Source organism: Helianthus annuus, chromosome 1 (assembly GCF_002127325.2).
Source record: "Helianthus annuus cultivar XRQ/B chromosome 1, HanXRQr2.0-SUNRISE, whole genome shotgun sequence".
Classification (NCBI taxonomy): domain Eukaryota; kingdom Viridiplantae; phylum Streptophyta; class Magnoliopsida; order Asterales; family Asteraceae; genus Helianthus; species Helianthus annuus.
The window spans coordinates 121,332,511-121,352,738 of record NC_035433.2 but is presented as its reverse complement, the minus strand read 5'-3'; the positions used below and the strand labels follow the sequence as shown (position 1 = coordinate 121,352,738).

Genomic DNA, 20,228 nt, shown 5'->3' with positions numbered 1-20,228 from the left:
AAATAAAGACTCACGTTGTTGTACGCTATACATACAACACAACTCTTTACCATAACTTTATCACGATAGTATGAACTATCACATGCATCAAAACTATATAGACTATGCACACCGCCCCAAAAGTGTCTATTGGTTTTATAAGTACAGAAAAAGTTGACTCTGAAAGTCAACTACCTGATGTATTTACAAAAGGTTTTAGTGTCACTCAGCATGAACATTTTTGTGAAAAGTTTGGATTGGTTGATTTTTTTAAACCATATGAATGAAGGGGGAATGTTATACTTCTCAAGGTTCACGATCATCTTGCTTCATACTTTTGGACCTGGATGTAACTTATGAAGATGCTTGTATAAAAGGGTTGTTGACTGAGATTTCAGTCATTCTCCCCTTTTCATTATCACTTTCACTCTCTCTCTCTCTGTATTAGTCGTTAGGGTTTGTTGTTCTGTTGAAGATTGTGATCATCTCTCATCTGTATTTCAGAGAGACTGATCTTGTGGTTGTATTCACGATCATCAAGAGATTTCTGTATTTTTGTATTTTTACAGATCTTACAAAGGTTCTTGGGGGGTAACTATTTTGGGTTAGTTTAATAAGATTTTGTCACCTGGTTTTGTCGCTATTTCTTGTGTTTGTTTGTTCGATCTTCATATCATATTTCTTAACACAAATAAATACAGAGGAGGTGGTCGGGGTGGAATGGGTTTTTGGTTCAAAAAAAGCTTTTTGAATGGGAGAAATCGAAGTTCCATTCTGCCCATAAACTATGTTTTATTTAACATATAAAGGCTAAAAACTTCTTTGTTTACGAGTGACGAGAAAATTCTTATTGCCTTCGTAGCCAATGTTTGAAGTGTGGAAACACCAAGAAACTTTTCAAATCACGACCATATCAAACATAAAATGTGTAGTTAGTTATATAAATTTTAGTTAACTTCTTAAATTGTATCAGATGTTGTTGAAAAACTAGTTTTCTTCAAAATATTTGAAACACTTTTTACAACATAGACACAATTTGTTTCTACTAGAATTTAAACTTGGCATGTAAGTGAACCGAATAAACACGTACTAGTTTGTGTTGAATTACCAAGCGATTGTCAAACACACAACTTGAGCAAACCTGTTTGACTCTATTTGTTATTGTAATAGAAGAAATTATAATGCAATAATCAGTAACCCTAACAACCCTTTTATATAGGTAAACAACTTGGAAAACAAGAAAACATTGAACTACGAAATGTAATCCTATTTAACTTCTACTTCAAATATAACTACATAATTTAGACTATAGTTAAAGTATCTTTAAATCAGTTTGAAACGCCCCAATCCTTAGGGTTTCGGCTGTTAGATTTACTCTTTAACAGTTAGTTCAAGATAATAACAATTTCAGTCCATACATAGTGGAAAGTAACAATAATGTCTTTACAATCTAAATTTGGACTAAAACATTGTCTTTAGCATAAAAACCAAATAGAGACGTGGATGCCAATTGTGTTTCACGAATCTTCGCGATGCGCTAGTTTCTGCTTTGTCCAACTAACCTAACCTGATGTACATATTAAAAGCCAGTTATGCTAAGTGAGTTATAGTTTAAATCATAAATAGCAACTAGGTAACAAATAAAGACTCACATTGTTGTACGCTATACATACAACACAACTCTTTACCATAACTTTGTCACGATAGTATGAACTATCACATGCATCAAAACTATATAGACTATGCACACCGCCCCAAAACGTCTTGTAAGGAGAGGGAGCATCACACTACCTGCATAAAAGTTAACACGCAAGAACTCGTCATTCAATGAAGTGTTCCCGACTAGTCTCACCATAGGGCTGATTCATACATGAGAGCATGTGTTATAGGTTCACCAAAAAGTGAAAAAAATGACTGATACTTCATTGCCACATAAGTAGAAAGACCCATTTACTTTTTCCTCTAAAGTATGTAACCATATTTATTTTTAACTATTAGCTAATTATAAATCTTTTTATTTAAATGTATTGTTTTCATTAAAATATTAACATTTTATCCAACTGTTTACAATACTTGTACAACTTCCTCTTGCACTTCTATTAGAAAGGCGATTAAAAAAAGGGTTAAAGTGTCCAACCTTTCCACGTATGTCTCTCAATTTGTCCAATATGTTGTCAGTATTACAGTTTTCTCGTCCCGTTGCGGTATAAATCTATCACAAACGGGCTTCCAATTTTTTCCCTTTTAACTATCTCCTAATACAAAAAAATAATAAAAATTGGTAAAAAAAATATAAGTATGAAATAAAATCTAAAAAATATAAACATTACAAAAAATGAATATAAGTAAAATATAAACATTACTAAAAATAATTTTACTCATCTTCGGATGCTCGGACACATCAAGCCAATCACCTTGCAATGCAAGCTCTTCTACCGAGCACCTTTCAGTTGTTTTTTGACGGGTTTGGCATCCAGTTTCTTTGTGTTTTCTTTTTGAGGTGGTTGGTTGTGTTTGTCGAACCATTTCGGCTGTCGGTTGGGTTTCCAGAATTATTTCTTGCATGTATTGGTTTTTGTTGAATATGTCTATTTCAAGCGTAGGACGATAAACATCATTTTTGTTGAAGAAGTTGTTAATAAAGAGGTTGTTTGGGTTTGTGTTGTGGATCTTTTTTCGGCGTTTGGTTTCGGTAGAACAAGTTGTTTTCGTTGGATTGAAGGGTTTGGAAAAGCAAGTTGTTTGGATCTCGAGGGTTCATAGTTGAAATGTTGTTTAAATATTGTTTGAGACGTTAAGATTAGATGTAGAAGATGATGAGTTGGAGAATTACGTGGGTAATAAATGGTTCGAGGTTTGATTTTTTTTGAACGACTAATTTCTTTTAATCCCCATTATCTATGAGACTTAAAACCAAGACCTCCCCCTTCTCAACTCAGGTCTTTAAAGACTTTGCCAACGAGGCTAGTTTTTAACCTCGTTAACGGTGCTTTTTGACCTCGTCAGACGTTTGGATGAATTGGCAAAAATTCTCAAAACTGAAGTACTGCATTGCACAAAAAGTCGTTTTGGATGAACACACAAAGATGGCCAAACCTCAGGGAGGATTTTGGCAATTTACTCTTTAATATATTATGTTAAATAAGGTATAAATTATAGTAGATTAGAGTGTTTTTCTTTACTTGTTACCGAACTGTTATAATTATATTGTAAAATACCTATTAGTGATATATGAGTCCTTTTCTCTTCTCGTATTGTTTTGCTACTAGGCTAGTTTTTCAACATATTTTTGCTTCGTTTTTTTTCTTTCAAAATTGTGATATATTTGTTATATTTGATCACTTGTTTATACAAGTCACTCTTCCAGCGGCTGGTTTTGATAAAAAATTCAAACGAACTACTAGTTACAATTAAAGAAACGATAAATTAAGATGAAGTAAATTAATCGGCTGAATTAGGCCTCTTTTTCTTAAACAAGGTTATAAATCAGACATGTTTTTTTTTTTCGGTTTAGAAGGATGGTGTTGAGCCTTACACAATTAAATTGTGTTGAAAAAAAATAAAAACTTATTTAAGAATAAACATCATCATTTGATTTCTATATTTATTTATTTATCATATACAATAAGTAACAACTTGTATATAAAATCATACAATAGAGAATGAAAAAAATGCATGTCAGATTACGTTATCTACAGATACCGAAAAATACGTGATGCTCAATGTATATTTTTTATTATGTGAAAAAAATAAAATTGTTACATTTGTATTCATGTAAATATAAATGAAATTAAATTTATTATTAAATTTTAGTAATTTTTTTTGGTGAAGTTTTAGGAGTGTTCCAATTAGGTCACTGATAAAATTTATTGTTCCAATTAGATCATTCTACTTTATTTTGGTGTTCTAATGCTAGATATTTTACCTGAATAGCAAGTTATAGTCTTACATGGCATTTATTTATGGTCAGTTGTTTATGTTTCTTTTATGACTATAATTTAAATGCTTTTGGTGTAGGAGTAATTATTACTTTCTTTCATTAAAAATTTATTGACATCTAACTATTTGTCACGATTTTATAAAAATTTTGATAACTTTTTAGAGATTTTGAAAAAAAAAATCACATTTTTTAATTTTTTTTCCCATTTTTTTTAACTTTTCTACAATTTTTTAAATTTTTTAAATCTATTTTGCATTTTTTTCTAACCCATTTGGCATTTATGTGCCATGTCAACAAATTTTTTAAATAAAAAACCTAAATAAATGCCATGTAGGATGGATGACTTTCTATTTAGGTAAAATATCTAGGGTTGAAACATCAAATGAAACTTGAATGACCTAATTGGAACAAAAAAAATTATGAGTGACCTAATTAGAACACTCTTGAAACTTGGTTACTATTGTACAAAGTTAACCCTTTGTTTTATCTTTTCTTTCATTAAATTATTTTCATAATTTTTTTGCACATTGTATAGGTTTATCACTTCGAGACGAGCAAATTAAAAACTATGTTTTGTGCAAATTTGAAAATCTTTTAGCTCGTAATAAGTCAATACTACGAAGATTTACAATTATGTCGTACCCAAATGATGACTCTTTAACTATTTAGACAATAGTTTGATTCACAAGGAGCGTGCTTACGACATAACAAATATGGGAAACAAATATGATAATCATTTGAATTTGTTAACAAATGAATATCGGTCAGTATTCGAGGAAATAATGAAAGTAGTAGTGGACGGTAACGAAGGAGGTGTTTTTTTCATTTACGTCGTCTATGGTGGAACCGGTAAACCTTTTATGGAAAACATTGTTGGCAACAATAAGATCAAAAGTTCAAATCTTATTAATTGTTGCCTCCAGTGGAATTGCATCGTTTTTATTGACCTGTGGCAGGATGGCACACTCCAGGTTTCATATTCCTTTGAATTTTATTCAAGATTAAGTTTGTCATAAAAAATCAGATAGTGATGTAGCTAATTTATTTCACGAGACCAAGTTGATTATATGGGACGAAGCACCAATGCTCCATAAACATGCAATTGAAGTTTTGGATAGAACTATGAATGGCATTTTCAATATGGATACTTCTATCAATTCTGATATCCGATTCGGATGTAAGATAATTGTTTTTGGTGGGATTTTAGACTAATTATTCATGTTGTTCTGAATGGTGAAAGACAAGAGATTCTGAATGCCTCATCTGAATGCCTCATTAAGTTCATCATATCTTTGTAGTAAATGTAAGTTGCTAAGGTTAACAAAAAAAATAACATTACACCATTGGGGTTGATGGGCCAATTAGAGAAGCAAAGCTTCTAGGAACACCTAAGTTGAGAAGTGTAACAACCATGAAATTCTACCATTGCATTTGTCATCTAATTTATTTTTCATTGTATTTGTACACCATTTTAGTCAATAAAGAGCGTTTGAGAGTATTTTATCATTTACCATTTAAGCATTTTATATTTACATATATATATATATATATATATATATATATATATATATATATATTCTATCTAACTCTAAAAATTTTCAAGTAATTGTACAAATATTCTATCTATAAAAAGTTATTTTTTTTTCAAATAAACTAGACTATTATGTGAATTAAATAAGAAATTATTTAAAATATACATTTTTAGAATTTTTATAAAAAAATGTATTCTATTAAAATATTTATACATTTTGAATTGTTTTCCAAGGCACTACGCCAAAATAAGGATACAGCCACACAAAAAGTGTGACAATATGTCTTTTGCCACACATTTTTTTATGTCAAGTGTGACCAAAGCTCGAGTCATCGTAGGTATCATACTGATGTGTGTAAAATGCAACATATAAATTACATCAAATGAGCCATAAAACTAACCCTTTTTAGTACTAATGTTGGAAAAAGTGTGCTTTTGTCTTCCTTTTGTATTTTCAGGATTAAATGATCTCAAATGGACAAAAGAAGCAAAAATACAGCTAAATCTAACATAAATACAAGAAAAGGAATAAACGTGGCATGCCCAACCCCTCGACAGCATCTTCCCAAGCGAAAACAAGACATCAGAAGGTTGAACACGCCTCGTGCCCAGCGGACACGGGGGCATGCCCAAGTGTCTGCAGAAAAGACAAAGTTGTAGAAGCTTCTATTTCCCAACACGGGGGCGTGCCCAGCTTCACACGGCCGTGGTCAACGCTAAGACTCGCAGAATCCAAGCAAATTTTGATAGTACGGATACGCTTCTGCACACGGGGCCGTGCCTAGCGGACACATGGGCGTGGTCAACTAATGCTGACAAACTGCAATTAATGAAGAAAGAGAAAGTGGATGGACACGGGGCCGTGTCCGGGCTTCTGTGCAGGCTATAAATAGAGGTGCTTGGTTCACTTCAAATGCATCCCTTGGCAAACCACCTCTCTCCCACTTCACCCACACTCCACCACCATCACAACACCCACATCCACCACCATCATCCATCATCCATCATAGAGTGTGTGTAGTAGTCTTGGGATCCAAGATTGATAGTAAGAGTTCTTGACAATCAAAGGCCATGTTTGCCTAAGTCTCTTACATCACTTGGTGAAGACAAACATTTAGTGTAATACTTTTGTTTTGTTAATCTTTTCGCACTTTTTATTTGGTTTTGTATTAATGACTTTAATAACTAGTTTCTTATGTTGAAGGTGAAATTTCCTTATCATTTGTCCGTTGTGTCTTGGCGTTATTTTACTGTCTATATAAAATAAAAGATTTACACCATTCATATCTCTACGGTCTATATACAGATATGTTGGCTACCTGGTCGGGGGTTAAGGGAATGGTTCGGTAAGGTTCTTGCCTTGTTCAGTGTATAGATCCTCCAGGGACCTGGGTCAAGCTTACTAGGACCTCCTTCAATACCCACTGGTATTGGATGGCGGGGGTGCGAATGGCTTGATCCCGTCATATGCGTCATATGTAAACTACTATTAATACATTAACCCGGCTACTTAGGATTGTATCCCTGCTGACTCAAACCACTTAGCTGAGGGTAACGCCACCTTCAAAAGAGGGGCCTACCACATTACGCATTAATAACTTAATTAATTATCTTTCAATAATCCAATCCTTTAGGATTGTATCCTTGCTGACTCAAACTACCGGGTTGAGGGTAACGTTACCTTCAAAAAGGGGTCTACTACTATAACTAAGATAATCTCTTAAAAAGTGCAAAAGTGCGGAAAACATCAAAGGTTACACTAAAGGCGAGTCGGATCCAAGTGATTCATCTTGTCTATCTATTTTTATTTTATTTTTTTATTTTCAGCATTTTTAGTTTTTATTTTCATGTTTAAAACATTTTTCCAAACTTTTGATTTAATTAGACGTTGAGGATAAACCGGTACTAAAAACTCTTGTGTCCTTGGACGAACTCGGTATCTTACCAACGCTATACTACGCTCACGATGGGTGCACTTGCCCATATGTGTGTTTAGTGTTAGTAGAATATCGAGTTTTATAAATTTAAAACTTGACTAAAGTGTTAAAAAGGGCTAAAAATATACATAAGAAAATATATCACACTTGACACGTCATATGCGTCATATGTAAACTACTATTAATACATTAACCCGGCTACTTAGGATTGTATCCCTGCTGACTCAAACCACTTAGCTGAGGGTAACGCCACCTTCAAAAGAGGGGCCTACCACATTACGCATTAATAACTTAATTAATTATCTTTCAATAATCCAATCCTTTAGGATTGTATCCTTGCTGACTCAAACTACCGGGTTGAGGGTAACGTTACCTTCAAAAAGGGGTCTACTACTATAACTAAGATAATCTCTTAAAAAGTGCAAAAGTGCGGAAAACATCAAAGGTTACACTAAAGGCGAGTCGGATCCAAGTGATTCATCTTGTCTATCTATTTTTATTTTATTTTTTTATTTTCAGCATTTTTAGTTTTTATTTTCATGTTTAAAACATTTTTCCAAACTTTTGATTTAATTAGACGTTGAGGATAAACCGGTACTAAAAACTCTTGTGTCCTTGGACGAACTCGGTATCTTACCAACGCTATACTACGCTCACGATGGGTGCACTTGCCCATATGTGTGTTTAGTGTTAGTAGAATATCGAGTTTTATAAATTTAAAACTTGACTAAAGTGTTAAAAAGGGCTAAAAATATACATAAGAAAATATATCACACTTGACACGCATCAAGTTTTTGGCGCCGTCGCCGGGGACACAAGGATTTTAAGAAAGTTAGGAATCAACGGCCTAATCGTTTTAATTATTTTTCTGTTTTTTTAGGATTTTTCTTAAATTTTCAGCTTCTGCAGACTGCAGCACAGGGTCGTGCCTGGTCGGACACAGGCCGTGCCCAGCATTGTTACTGGCAGTTTTTATTTTCCGAGTTACAGAGAGTTTAGCACGGGGCCGTGTTGGTGCAGCATGGGGTCGTGTCGAGCTCTCCAGTAACAGGGATCCGGTAAACAATCACTGTAACTCCGACCACGGGCCGTGTTCATCTGAGCACGGGGCCGTGGTGAAACTTCTGACTAACGCTCCTATTGTTTTTATTGCAGGACTTGGAACCCAGGCGCCACAGCTGAGCCTTCTACGTAGTGTATGAGCTCCAGTTCTGTCACACCCCGAAATATCAGAGACTGGCGTGACTGGACTGGTATCTTCATTGCACAGCGGAAGCAAAAAGCTAAGACTTCTAAACAATGAACGCCCGCTAAGTACTCGAAATCGCGTGGGTTCTCCTATTCCAACCGTTCCATGGCTTTGAAAATAAAACCTGAGAAAGAACATGCGAAAAAGTCAACATAAAGTTGAGCGAGTTCATAGTTTGTTTTGAAAAGATTTAAAATAAATCTTTTTGATAACCGGTTTAAAAGTTGTTGAGAAAATATAGAAAAATCATTTTCTCGGCATGATATATGAAAGTTGTGAGTCTAGCCCACGAGAGTCTTTGTAAGCAGGACCAACTCGTCCTCTTACTTGTACATAAGTTGAAAACATTATCAAAGTTTGTAAATACATGTATTATGAGTTTGCGTCAAATGAATATTAAAACATTTGAAAGTTATAGTGTTGTAAGTTGGTATGTAAAGCGTCTATGAACATGTTGATCATTAATGTTTCGCGAGGACATTAATATATGCGACGACATAGGAGGTACTCAACCCGCGTAGGCAATTTTTAGTGTCGAATAACCTCGACTGGGACACAACAGCACTCTAAGTGGTCACCCATGGACCGTGAGTGGGGCTCGCCCGTACCCATTAGATCTAACCTTTGTTCCTTGGTCCTCAAAAGGATTAATGGCACCTCAGTTACAGCCTATGCTCACATGATCTAAGAGTTCATTCCATAACTTAATCATACCTAAGTTTGACATGTATTTCCCCCTGAAAGTTGTAAACCGTAACGTTGAAAGAAAAGGGGGACATGATCTCACTGAGTTGTCTCGTTTTTCGTACGCAGGCCAACCCAGTTCCGTTGTTGTAACTAGGACATTCTCGTCACTAGTCATGAAAATCATGCATGTTTGCGAAAATACGCGTTTGTTTTGTAAAACCGGTATGTTTAGTATAAACCTTTCGTAAACCTTTCGAGTTCGTTGAAATTCATTTGCAACATGGTTTATAAAGATGTGTTTTCGTTCATCGAAATAGTGTTTTCTTTTGCAAAAACTTGCATGTCTTTCCACCCCCGAAAACATTTATAAAAATGTAAAAAAAAAACAGTAAAAAGTGGGGGTTATGAACTCACCTTGACATTCCTGTGCAAAGCTAGCTTAGTATGATTGCGTGATGTCGTTCCAAGAACATGAACTCGCTAGCGTGCAATTACGACATTCCTACGAAGGAATATTTATAAGTTTCTAAATAAACGACATAGTTAAACTACGTGTCCGAGCTCTACCGAATCGTTAACTAAACGATTCTAGGGTGTTATTATTTCGGACTTAGAATAACCAATCTATGGTTATTTGATAAATAGTTGCATTAAGACCATTTAAACGACGAGTCAAACGAACCTGGTGTATCATCATCTCAATAAATAGTTGCATTAAGACCATTTAAACGACGAGTCAAACGAAAAGCACATATAGTTTCGCATGAACGACTGATCGTGATTAGCACAAGCTACAAGTTTATACTGACGCCATAAGGTGTCGTAGTGAATGAAATGATTCAACAATAGCGGTGACTGAACAGGCATCACAGTGTTTTGCATAAAACGCTCAATCATGATTAGCCCAAGCTACAAGTTCGTTCCGACACCACAAGGTGTCGTTGTGATTGAAACAATTCAATAATAATGGTGATCAAGCAAGTTCACCGTGTTTGAAATCAGATGGAAGGTTCAACGAAGTAAATGTGAATGTTTGTTCCAAGCAAACATCATGAGATTTTCAATTGATAAGGAAACAACAACTAAATAGTGTTTTCGATCGAAGATGAAAATCAATGAATATCACAAAATGTTCGATCAATGTTGAAAGAATCGTTAAGAGGTACACCGAGATATGACATGAACTTGTGTACCATTATCTTAATACACAATTGTATTAAGACTGCTTTAATATGATAATTCAGCGAAACGGATTTAATACAAATAAACAAATAATAAATAACTAAATCCGTGCATGATGTGTGCAAACGAGATTAGCGCAAGCTTCAAATTTGTGAGTACGTCACCACAAGGTGATCGTGATCAAGGAAACAATTCAACGAAGTCGAAGACCAAACAAGCATGTTATGGTTCAAAGCAACTGAAGTGCTTGTTGGGAGTATTTCAAATATGATAGCCTCAATCCATCATATGGAACCCTGAATTGAATGTATAATACGAGCAAGTTCAAACAATTGAACTTGGTTTAAACAAAGTCCAACAATGGATGCATGTATCAACCAGAAAATTTCGAAATGGTTACAACGAAAACCATGTATATGGCTTGAAAAGAAAGGAGTTTCAACAAGTTTCGTTGACTCGATATCAAAGAGTCAACATCATGCAATAATGCGGTTCATCAAGATCACAATGCAAGGAGCGAGTATAACGAAATAATATTTGAACTTGATAATGCAACCATTTCAAGTGAAGCCACATGCGTAACAAACGCATGTGTAACATATGAATTCGTCAAGAATGAAGCAAATGAGTATTCGCTATTATTAAAGAAAATTTTCGTGATGCAATGATCATTAGGGGGAGGAGAAATGCAAAAATCTACTCAATTTATGCAAAAGTCGGAATTTCAACAAAAAGAAATTTACGGACGTTTACCTGGAATTTCGCGTGATAACCCTCTGTTAGTTGACCTTACCATGCAATGTCGAACATAGTGTAATCGCCATAAATGAAATAGGGGGAATGCGAAGACGTGTGACTTCTTTTGCAGCGCCAACAACTATGAGTCTCTTCAGACTAAGTATGGATCATTGTGAAATCTTGTTTTAACGTACCTCAGCATGATTCGTGTCACTTGCAGGATCACGTGGCAAAGTACCGCATTCCGGTTGTTGTTTCTCTCGCTCACAGGATTAGCATCATTGTTGTCGTGTCCGTTTATGTTTTCCCAAGGCCTTGCCTCGAAAGTCATGTGTGATGTACTTCGACGTCCGCTGACGTATAGTTTAAGTTTCACGTATATTCGCGCACTAGCGTTTCGTTCCACGTAGGTTACCTGCTCGGGTAAGTGAAATAGCATAGAAGGCATAATATAATGGTGTTTGCTCGAGTTGTTAGTCACGGTTTCTAAGTGAGGACCTTTAATGAGTTTTGACATAAGCTTTACAAAGGTTCTAATTGCATGTTATCCCAAACTCTCAAAGTTTTCCTTAAGGAATGAATCTGTTTCGTGAACTGTGTATCAACACAACTCTTGTGTTTGTTTAAAACCAAAATTGTGGACTCATTGTTTTTGGCAACGGTTGGAACCCATATTCGAGTCCTAGGCGTTCTGTATGTGCTCAAAGACTTAACAATCTAAGTTCCCAGGAAAAGTGAGGTTAAAGCCTAGGTATCTCTACAGAAACCTAATTCGCTGAAACCTATAGCTCTGATACCAATCTGTCACACCCCGAAATATCAGAGACTGGCGTGACTGGACTGGTATCTTCATTGCACAGCGGAAGCAAAAAGCTAAGACTTCTAAACAATGAACGCCCGCTAAGTACTCGAAATCGCGTGGGTTCTCCTATTCCAACCGTTCCATGGCTTTGAAAATAAAACCTGAGAAAGAACATGCGAAAAAGTCAACATAAAGTTGAGCGAGTTCATAGTTTGTTTTGAAAAGATTTAAAATAAATCTTTTTGATAACCGGTTTAAAAGTTGTTGAGAAAATATAGAAAAATCATTTTCTCGGCATGATATATGAAAGTTGTGAGTCTAGCCCACGAGAGTCTTTGTAAGCAGGACCAACTCGTCCTCTTACTTGTACATAAGTTGAAAACATTATCAAAGTTTGTAAATACATGTATTATGAGTTTGCGTCAAATGAATATTAAAACATTTGAAAGTTATAGTGTTGTAAGTTGGTATGTAAAGCGTCTATGAACATGTTGATCATTAATGTTTCGCGAGGACATTAATATATGCGACGACATAGGAGGTACTCAACCCGCGTAGGCAATTTTTAGTGTCGAATAACCTCGACTGGGACACAACAGCACTCTAAGTGGTCACCCATGGACCGTGAGTGGGGCTCGCCCGTACCCATTAGATCTAACCTTTGTTCCTTGGTCCTCAAAAGGATTAATGGCACCTCAGTTACAGCCTATGCTCACATGATCTAAGAGTTCATTCCATAACTTAATCATACCTAAGTTTGACATGTATTTCCCCCTGAAAGTTGTAAACCGTAACGTTGAAAGAAAAGGGGGACATGATCTCACTGAGTTGTCTCGTTTTTCGTACGCAGGCCAACCCAGTTCCGTTGTTGTAACTAGGACATTCTCGTCACTAGTCATGAAAATCATGCATGTTTGCGAAAATACGCGTTTGTTTTGTAAAACCGGTATGTTTAGTATAAACCTTTCGTAAACCTTTCGAGTTCGTTGAAATTCATTTGCAACATGGTTTATAAAGATGTGTTTTCGTTCATCGAAATAGTGTTTTCTTTTGCAAAAACTTGCATGTCTTTCCACCCCCGAAAACATTTATAAAAATGTAAAAAAAAAAACAGTAAAAAGTGGGGGTTATGAACTCACCTTGACATTCCTGTGCAAAGCTAGCTTAGTATGATTGCGTGATGTCGTTCCAAGAACATGAACTCGCTAGCGTGCAATTACGACATTCCTACGAAGGAATATTTATAAGTTTCTAAATAAACGACATAGTTAAACTACGTGTCCGAGCTCTACCGAATCGTTAACTAAACGATTCTAGGGTGTTATTATTTCGGACTTAGAATAACCAATCTATGGTTATTTGATCCCGTTCATGATCAGGATAAAACTAAGTCGCGAAATAAATTAGTTCCCGAAGGGTGTAGTATGTATATGTTTATATATACATGTATAGACATAGCTATATTAATGAAGTCGTATTAGTCATTGTACATAGAAATACGTAGAGAGACAGCGATATGTGCCGTGTTCGGTTTAGACGTTTGTAACGAATAATTTTTATGACAATATTCGAAGTCCCGACATTTGAAATAAATATAAACATCATATTTATTTTATATAAGTATTCAAAGTTTCGAATTATCGACGTTTTAAAAAAAAATGAATATAGAAAATTATATCTACCTTTATAAAAGCTTACGGACTAACGTCATTTGTAATAAATATAAACGGTTATATTTGTTTTGTATGAGTATACGAATGTGCGACGGTTGAAATAAATATAAACAATTATATTTGTTTTGTCATAGGATCGAATTTCGTTAATTAGTATCTCGTTTTTATAACTCGTGAAATGTCGCCAAAATAAATATGCTTTATTTTTATCCTTAAAAGAAATACTCTAATCTTCGATAAGTGTCGGATTTTTACGACAATCGGGCAGAGTTTCCTCTGTTTTTCGAATAACCCGACAATAAAAGTCGTCATATTTTGTCAAAACTCAACATTAAACAAATCACAATTATATATATCTTTCGCAAAATATAACGACCACTAAAATAAGTAAACTAGAGTACGACGGTTCAAGCTCGGTTCGCGTAGACTAAAAAAAATCTAACGAATCCATATATAAAGTCTAACGCATCGTTAAAACTTTACCGGGTCTTGACTGACTACCGTTGACCAAGTTTGACCATTTTGACTGGGTTGACTCGCTGTTGACCGAGTTGACTCGGGTGTTGACTGAGTTGCTGAACGTGTTGAACCCGATCTGAGCTTGATCGATCTCGAACCAAAACCCGTTTGACTGTTGAACCGAAACTCAAACCGAATCGGACCCGATGTGAACCCGAAACATAACTGACGTGAACCGTGACCCGATCCTGCTGATGTGACTACTCGAACCCCAGATCTGAGTTGAACCGACTGACCGAGGTGCAAATTTGTCCCAAAACCCGAGTCACGAACCGAACTGCTGCTGACTTCTTGACACGAACCGACCCGAGTTGCACCACGCCCGAGCCAAAACCCGAGCCCGAAATCTGAACTGCGTGACCCCTGGTTGACCCGTGGTTGACCCGAGACTTGAATCAAGTCTGTGAACCTCAAATCTGACCCGATTTACTACAAAGCCGAACCAAAATTGAACAAAATCCCGAACCGTGACCCGAACCATGACTGACCCGCAGCCCAAATCTGACCCGGGAGTAAAACCATCACCCGAACATGTACCTCATCATTATTCACCGAAAAGCACAACCGAAACCTGTTGAAACAATGGGTCGGACCAGATAAAGAGAGAAAGAAGAGGGGAAAAAAATGAATAACTGGACATCGCTCACCGGAGTTTCTGTCTCGTGACCGCTGCTGCCGCCGCCGGAGCTCGACACCGGCTCCGCCGGCCCCTCTTCTCGTCCTCCGATCTTCTCTGATCTCCCTCTCTATCTCTCGTTTCCATCTCTCTGTGTCTGTCTGCTTGTTTTCGTCACCGCACCACCACCGGATAGTGGTGGTGGTGCTCCGCGTTGTCAATCGGGGGGGGGTGTGCGACGGCCGGCACCGGTGACCGGCTCCTGGTCGCCGGCGATTGAGCAAGAGAAGAGAAAGGGGGTGTCGGCTAGGGTGTTGTCTGTGTGTCTGTTTATGTATAGATTAAGAGGGTGAGAGTAATGTGTGTTAGGGTTTCTAATTAGAAGTGAAAGAGAAGAAGCAGAGGAAATCTGATGGTAGGCGTGTTTGGTGAGCTGAGGTTTAAAATGAATAAAATTAGGGTATCACTACCCATATATACTTAGGTTTTATAGTGGGCTTTAGGCTTGGGCCCAAGGCCCACAAGCCCAATCCTCGTGTTTACGTGGCCCGTAATGCCTACGAGACCCGTTATAAAACCCGAGCTAAAAAAAACGTCATAAATTATAATTTTGGTATTAAATCACATAAGATGCGGTCGGTTGTCGTTGTTTGCGCGTTTTTCGTTCGCGTTTGCGGTTTGTGTTGTTTGAAATCATAATATTTTAGCAAAATGAATTCCGTAAGTATATGTTGTATGTATAAACTTCGTAGTCGACGGCGTTGTCAGTATTTTGTACGGTGTCAGTTCGTTACCGTGTATCGTTCAGTAGATTTCACGAAAATCCCCATAAGCGCACTGTAACGTCCGATCAGCGTTCCTAGGCATACCAAACGCCTAATTAAGTTAATTCGTGCCTTAAACACTACTTATTATCGCCTTAAATGTTCGTTAATCACGTAATTAAGAGGCGTTAATCCCCGGTTGTCACATTCTCCCCCTGTTGCAGAAATTTCGTCCTCGAAATTTAGTCTATGTTATCTCCTCAGAGTTGTGTTATTCTCAGGTAAGTCCGAATAATACCAAAGTGAATGACCGCGTAATCAAGTCAAGACTTATCCAGATTACGTGAGTGAAAGGACATTTTGTATCAATAAGAATCTAATGGCTCAGCTGAGTTTGTTCCAGAATCAAAGTCAAGTGAACGAGGCGTAGTGATACCATCACCAATGCAACCAAGTTTACGGGGGTCCAACAAAAGAGGAATTTTGAGCAATAGAATTCCAAATGAACGTTCACAATGTGCAAATCGATTTTTTTTTGTGAGACAGTAGAATTCACTACCAACGGAAACTTGCGTTGGTTATTGTACCATTGAAACTCGGATTCAACAAGCTCAAATGAATAGAATCACAAAATGATTTGTCAACTACCGAACCATTTAATGAACAAGATAAAATCAACGTGTTGCAAGGATACACCGAAATGAAATATAACCGAACCTGGTGTATCATCATCTCAATAAATAGTTGCATTAAGACCATTTAAACGACGAGTCAAACGAAAAGCACATATAGTTTCGCATGAACGACTGATCGTGATTAGCACAAGCTACAAGTTTATACTGACGCCATAAGGTGTCGTAGTGAATGAAATGATTCAACAATAGCGGTGACTGAACAGGCATCACAGTGTTTTGCATAAAACGCTCAATCATGATTAGCCCAAGCTACAAGTTCGTTCCGACACCACAAGGTGTCGTTGTGATTGAAACAATTCAATAATAATGGTGATCAAGCAAGTTCACCGTGTTTGAAATCAGATGGAAGGTTCAACGAAGTAAATGTGAATGTTTGTTCCAAGCAAACATCATGAGATTTTCAATTGATAAGGAAACAACAACTAAATAGTGTTTTCGATCGAAGATGAAAATCAATGAATATCACAAAATGTTCGATCAATGTTGAAAGAATCGTTAAGAGGTACACCGAGATATGACATGAACTTGTGTACCATTATCTTAATACACAATTGTATTAAGACTGCTTTAATATGATAATTCAGCGAAACGGATTTAATACAAATAAACAAATAATAAATAACTAAATCCGTGCATGATGTGTGCAAACGAGATTAGCGCAAGCTTCAAATTTGTGAGTACGTCACCACAAGGTGATCGTGATCAAGGAAACAATTCAACGAAGTCGAAGACCAAACAAGCATGTTATGGTTCAAAGCAACTGAAGTGCTTGTTGGGAGTATTTCAAATATGATAGCCTCAATCCATCATATGGAACCCTGAATTGAATGTATAATACGAGCAAGTTCAAACAATTGAACTTGGTTTAAACAAAGTCCAACAATGGATGCATGTATCAACCAGAAAATTTCGAAATGGTTACAACGAAAACCATGTATATGGCTTGAAAAGAAAGGAGTTTCAACAAGTTTCGTTGACTCGATATCAAAGAGTCAACATCATGCAATAATGCGGTTCATCAAGATCACAATGCAAGGAGCGAGTATAACGAAATAATATTTGAACTTGATAATGCAACCATTTCAAGTGAAGCCACATGCGTAACAAACGCATGTGTAACATATGAATTCGTCAAGAATGAAGCAAATGAGTATTCGCTATTATTAAAGAAAATTTTCGTGATGCAATGATCATTAGGGGGAGGAGAAATGCAAAAATCTACTCAATTTATGCAAAAGTCGGAATTTCAACAAAAAGAAATTTACGGACGTTTACCTGGAATTTCGCGTGATAACCCTCTGTTAGTTGACCTTACCATGCAATGTCGAACATAGTGTAATCGCCATAAATGAAATAGGGGGAATGCGAAGACGTGTGACTTCTTTTGCAGCGCCAACAACTATGAGTCTCTTCAGACTAAGTATGGATCATTGTGAAATCTTGTTTTAACGTACCTCAGCATGATTCGTGTCACTTGCAGGATCACGTGGCAAAGTACCGCATTCCGGTTGTTGTTTCTCTCGCTCACAGGATTAGCATCATTGTTGTCGTGTCCGTTTATGTTTTCCCAAGGCCTTGCCTCGAAAGTCATGTGTGATGTACTTCGACGTCCGCTGACGTATAGTTTAAGTTTCACGTATATTCGCGCACTAGCGTTTCGTTCCACGTAGGTTACCTGCTCGGGTAAGTGAAATAGCATAGAAGGCATAATATAATGGTGTTTGCTCGAGTTGTTAGTCACGGTTTCTAAGTGAGGACCTTTAATGAGTTTTGACATAAGCTTTACAAAGGTTCTAATTGCATGTTATCCCAAACTCTCAAAGTTTTCCTTAAGGAATGAATCTGTTTCGTGAACTGTGTATCAACACAACTCTTGTGTTTGTTTAAAACCAAAATTGTGGACTCATTGTTTTTGGCAACGGTTGGAACCCATATTCGAGTCCTAGGCGTTCTGTATGTGCTCAAAGACTTAACAATCTAAGTTCCCAGGAAAAGTGAGGTTAAAGCCTAGGTATCTCTACAGAAACCTAATTCGCTGAAACCTATAGCTCTGATACCAATCTGTCACACCCCGAAATATCAGAGACTGGCGTGACTGGACTGGTATCTTCATTGCACAGCGGAAGCAAAAAGCTAAGACTTCTAAACAATGAACGCCCGCTAAGTACTCGAAATCGCGTGGGTTCTCCTATTCCAACCGTTCCATGGCTTTGAAAATAAAACCTGAGAAAGAACATGCGAAAAAGTCAACATAAAGTTGAGCGAGTTCATAGTTTGTTTTGAAAAGATTTAAAATAAATCTTTTTGATAACCGGTTTAAAAGTTGTTGAGAAAATATAGAAAAATCATTTTCTCGGCATGATATATGAAAGTTGTGAGTCTAGCCCACGAGAGTCTTTGTAAGCAGGACCAACTCGTCCTCTTACTTGTACATAAGTTGAAAACATTATCAAAGTTTGTAAATACATGTATTATGAGTTTGCGTCAAATGAATATTAAAACATTTGAAAGTTATAGTGTTGTAAGTTGGTATGTAAAGCGTCTATGAACATGTTGATCATTAATGTTTCGCGAGGACATTAATATATGCGACGACATAGGAGGTACTCAACCCGCGTAGGCAATTTTTAGTGTCGAATAACCTCGACTGGGACACAACAGCACTCTAAGTGGTCACCCATGGACCGTGAGTGGGGCTCGCCCGTACCCATTAGATCTAACCTTTGTTCCTTGGTCCTCAAAAGGATTAATGGCACCTCAGTTACAGCCTATGCTCACATGATCTAAGAGTTCATTCCATAACTTAATCATACCTAAGTTTGACATGTATTTCCCCCTGAAAGTTGTAAACCGTAACGTTGAAAGAAAAGGGGGACATGATCTCACTGAGTTGTCTCGTTTTTCGTACGCAGGCCAACCCAGTTCCGTTGTTGTAACTAGGACATTCTCGTCACTAGTCATGAAAATCATGCATGTTTGCGAAAATACGCGTTTGTTTTGTAAAACCGGTATGTTTAGTATAAACCTTTCGTAAACCTTTCGAGTTCGTTGAAATTCATTTGCAACATGGTTTATAAAGATGTGTTTTCGTTCATCGAAATAGTGTTTTCTTTTGCAAAAACTTGCATGTCTTTCCACCCCCGAAAACATTTATAAAAATGTAAAAAAAAAAAAAACAGTAAAAAGTGGGGGTTATGAACTCACCTTGACATTCCTGTGCAAAGCTAGCTTAGTATGATTGCGTGATGTCGTTCCAAGAACATGAACTCGCTAGCGTGCAATTACGACATTCCTACGAAGGAATATTTATAAGTTTCTAAATAAACGACATAGTTAAACTACGTGTCCGAGCTCTACCGAATCGTTAACTAAACGATTCTAGGGTGTTATTATTTCGGACTTAGAATAACCAATCTATGGTTATTTGATCCCGTTCATGATCAGGATAAAACTAAGTCGCGAAATAAATTAGTTCCCGAAGGGTGTAGTATGTATATGTTTATATATACATGTATAGACATAGCTATATTAATGAAGTCGTATTAGTCATTGTACATAGAAATACGTAGAGAGACAGCGATATGTGCCGTGTTCGGTTTAGACGTTTGTAACGAATAATTTTTATGACAATATTCGAAGTCCCGACATTTGAAATAAATATAAACATCATATTTATTTTATATAAGTATTCAAAGTTTCGAATTATCGACGTTTTAAAAAAAATGAATATAGAAAATTATATCTACCTTTATAAAAGCTTACGGACTAACGTCATTTGTAATAAATATAAACGGTTATATTTGTTTTGTATGAGTATACGAATGTGCGACGGTTGAAATAAATATAAACAATTATATTTGTTTTGTCATAGGATCGAATTTCGTTAATTAGTATCTCGTTTTTATAACTCGTGAAA

At 36.4% G+C, this 20,228-nt stretch overlaps 1 long non-coding RNA gene across 1 annotated transcript; it reads right to left on the bottom strand.

Moving 5' to 3' along the window:
- Positions 1–9,732: 9,732 nt before the first annotated feature.
- On the bottom strand, positions 9,733–15,220 carry LOC118479656. Its single transcript, XR_004859818.1, has 3 exons — positions 14,202–15,220; positions 13,185–13,272; positions 9,733–9,825 (listed from the first exon to the last, which is right to left on the bottom strand). It is a non-coding gene; the product is annotated as an uncharacterized LOC118479656 (long non-coding RNA).
- Positions 15,221–20,228: the final 5,008 nt, after the last annotated feature.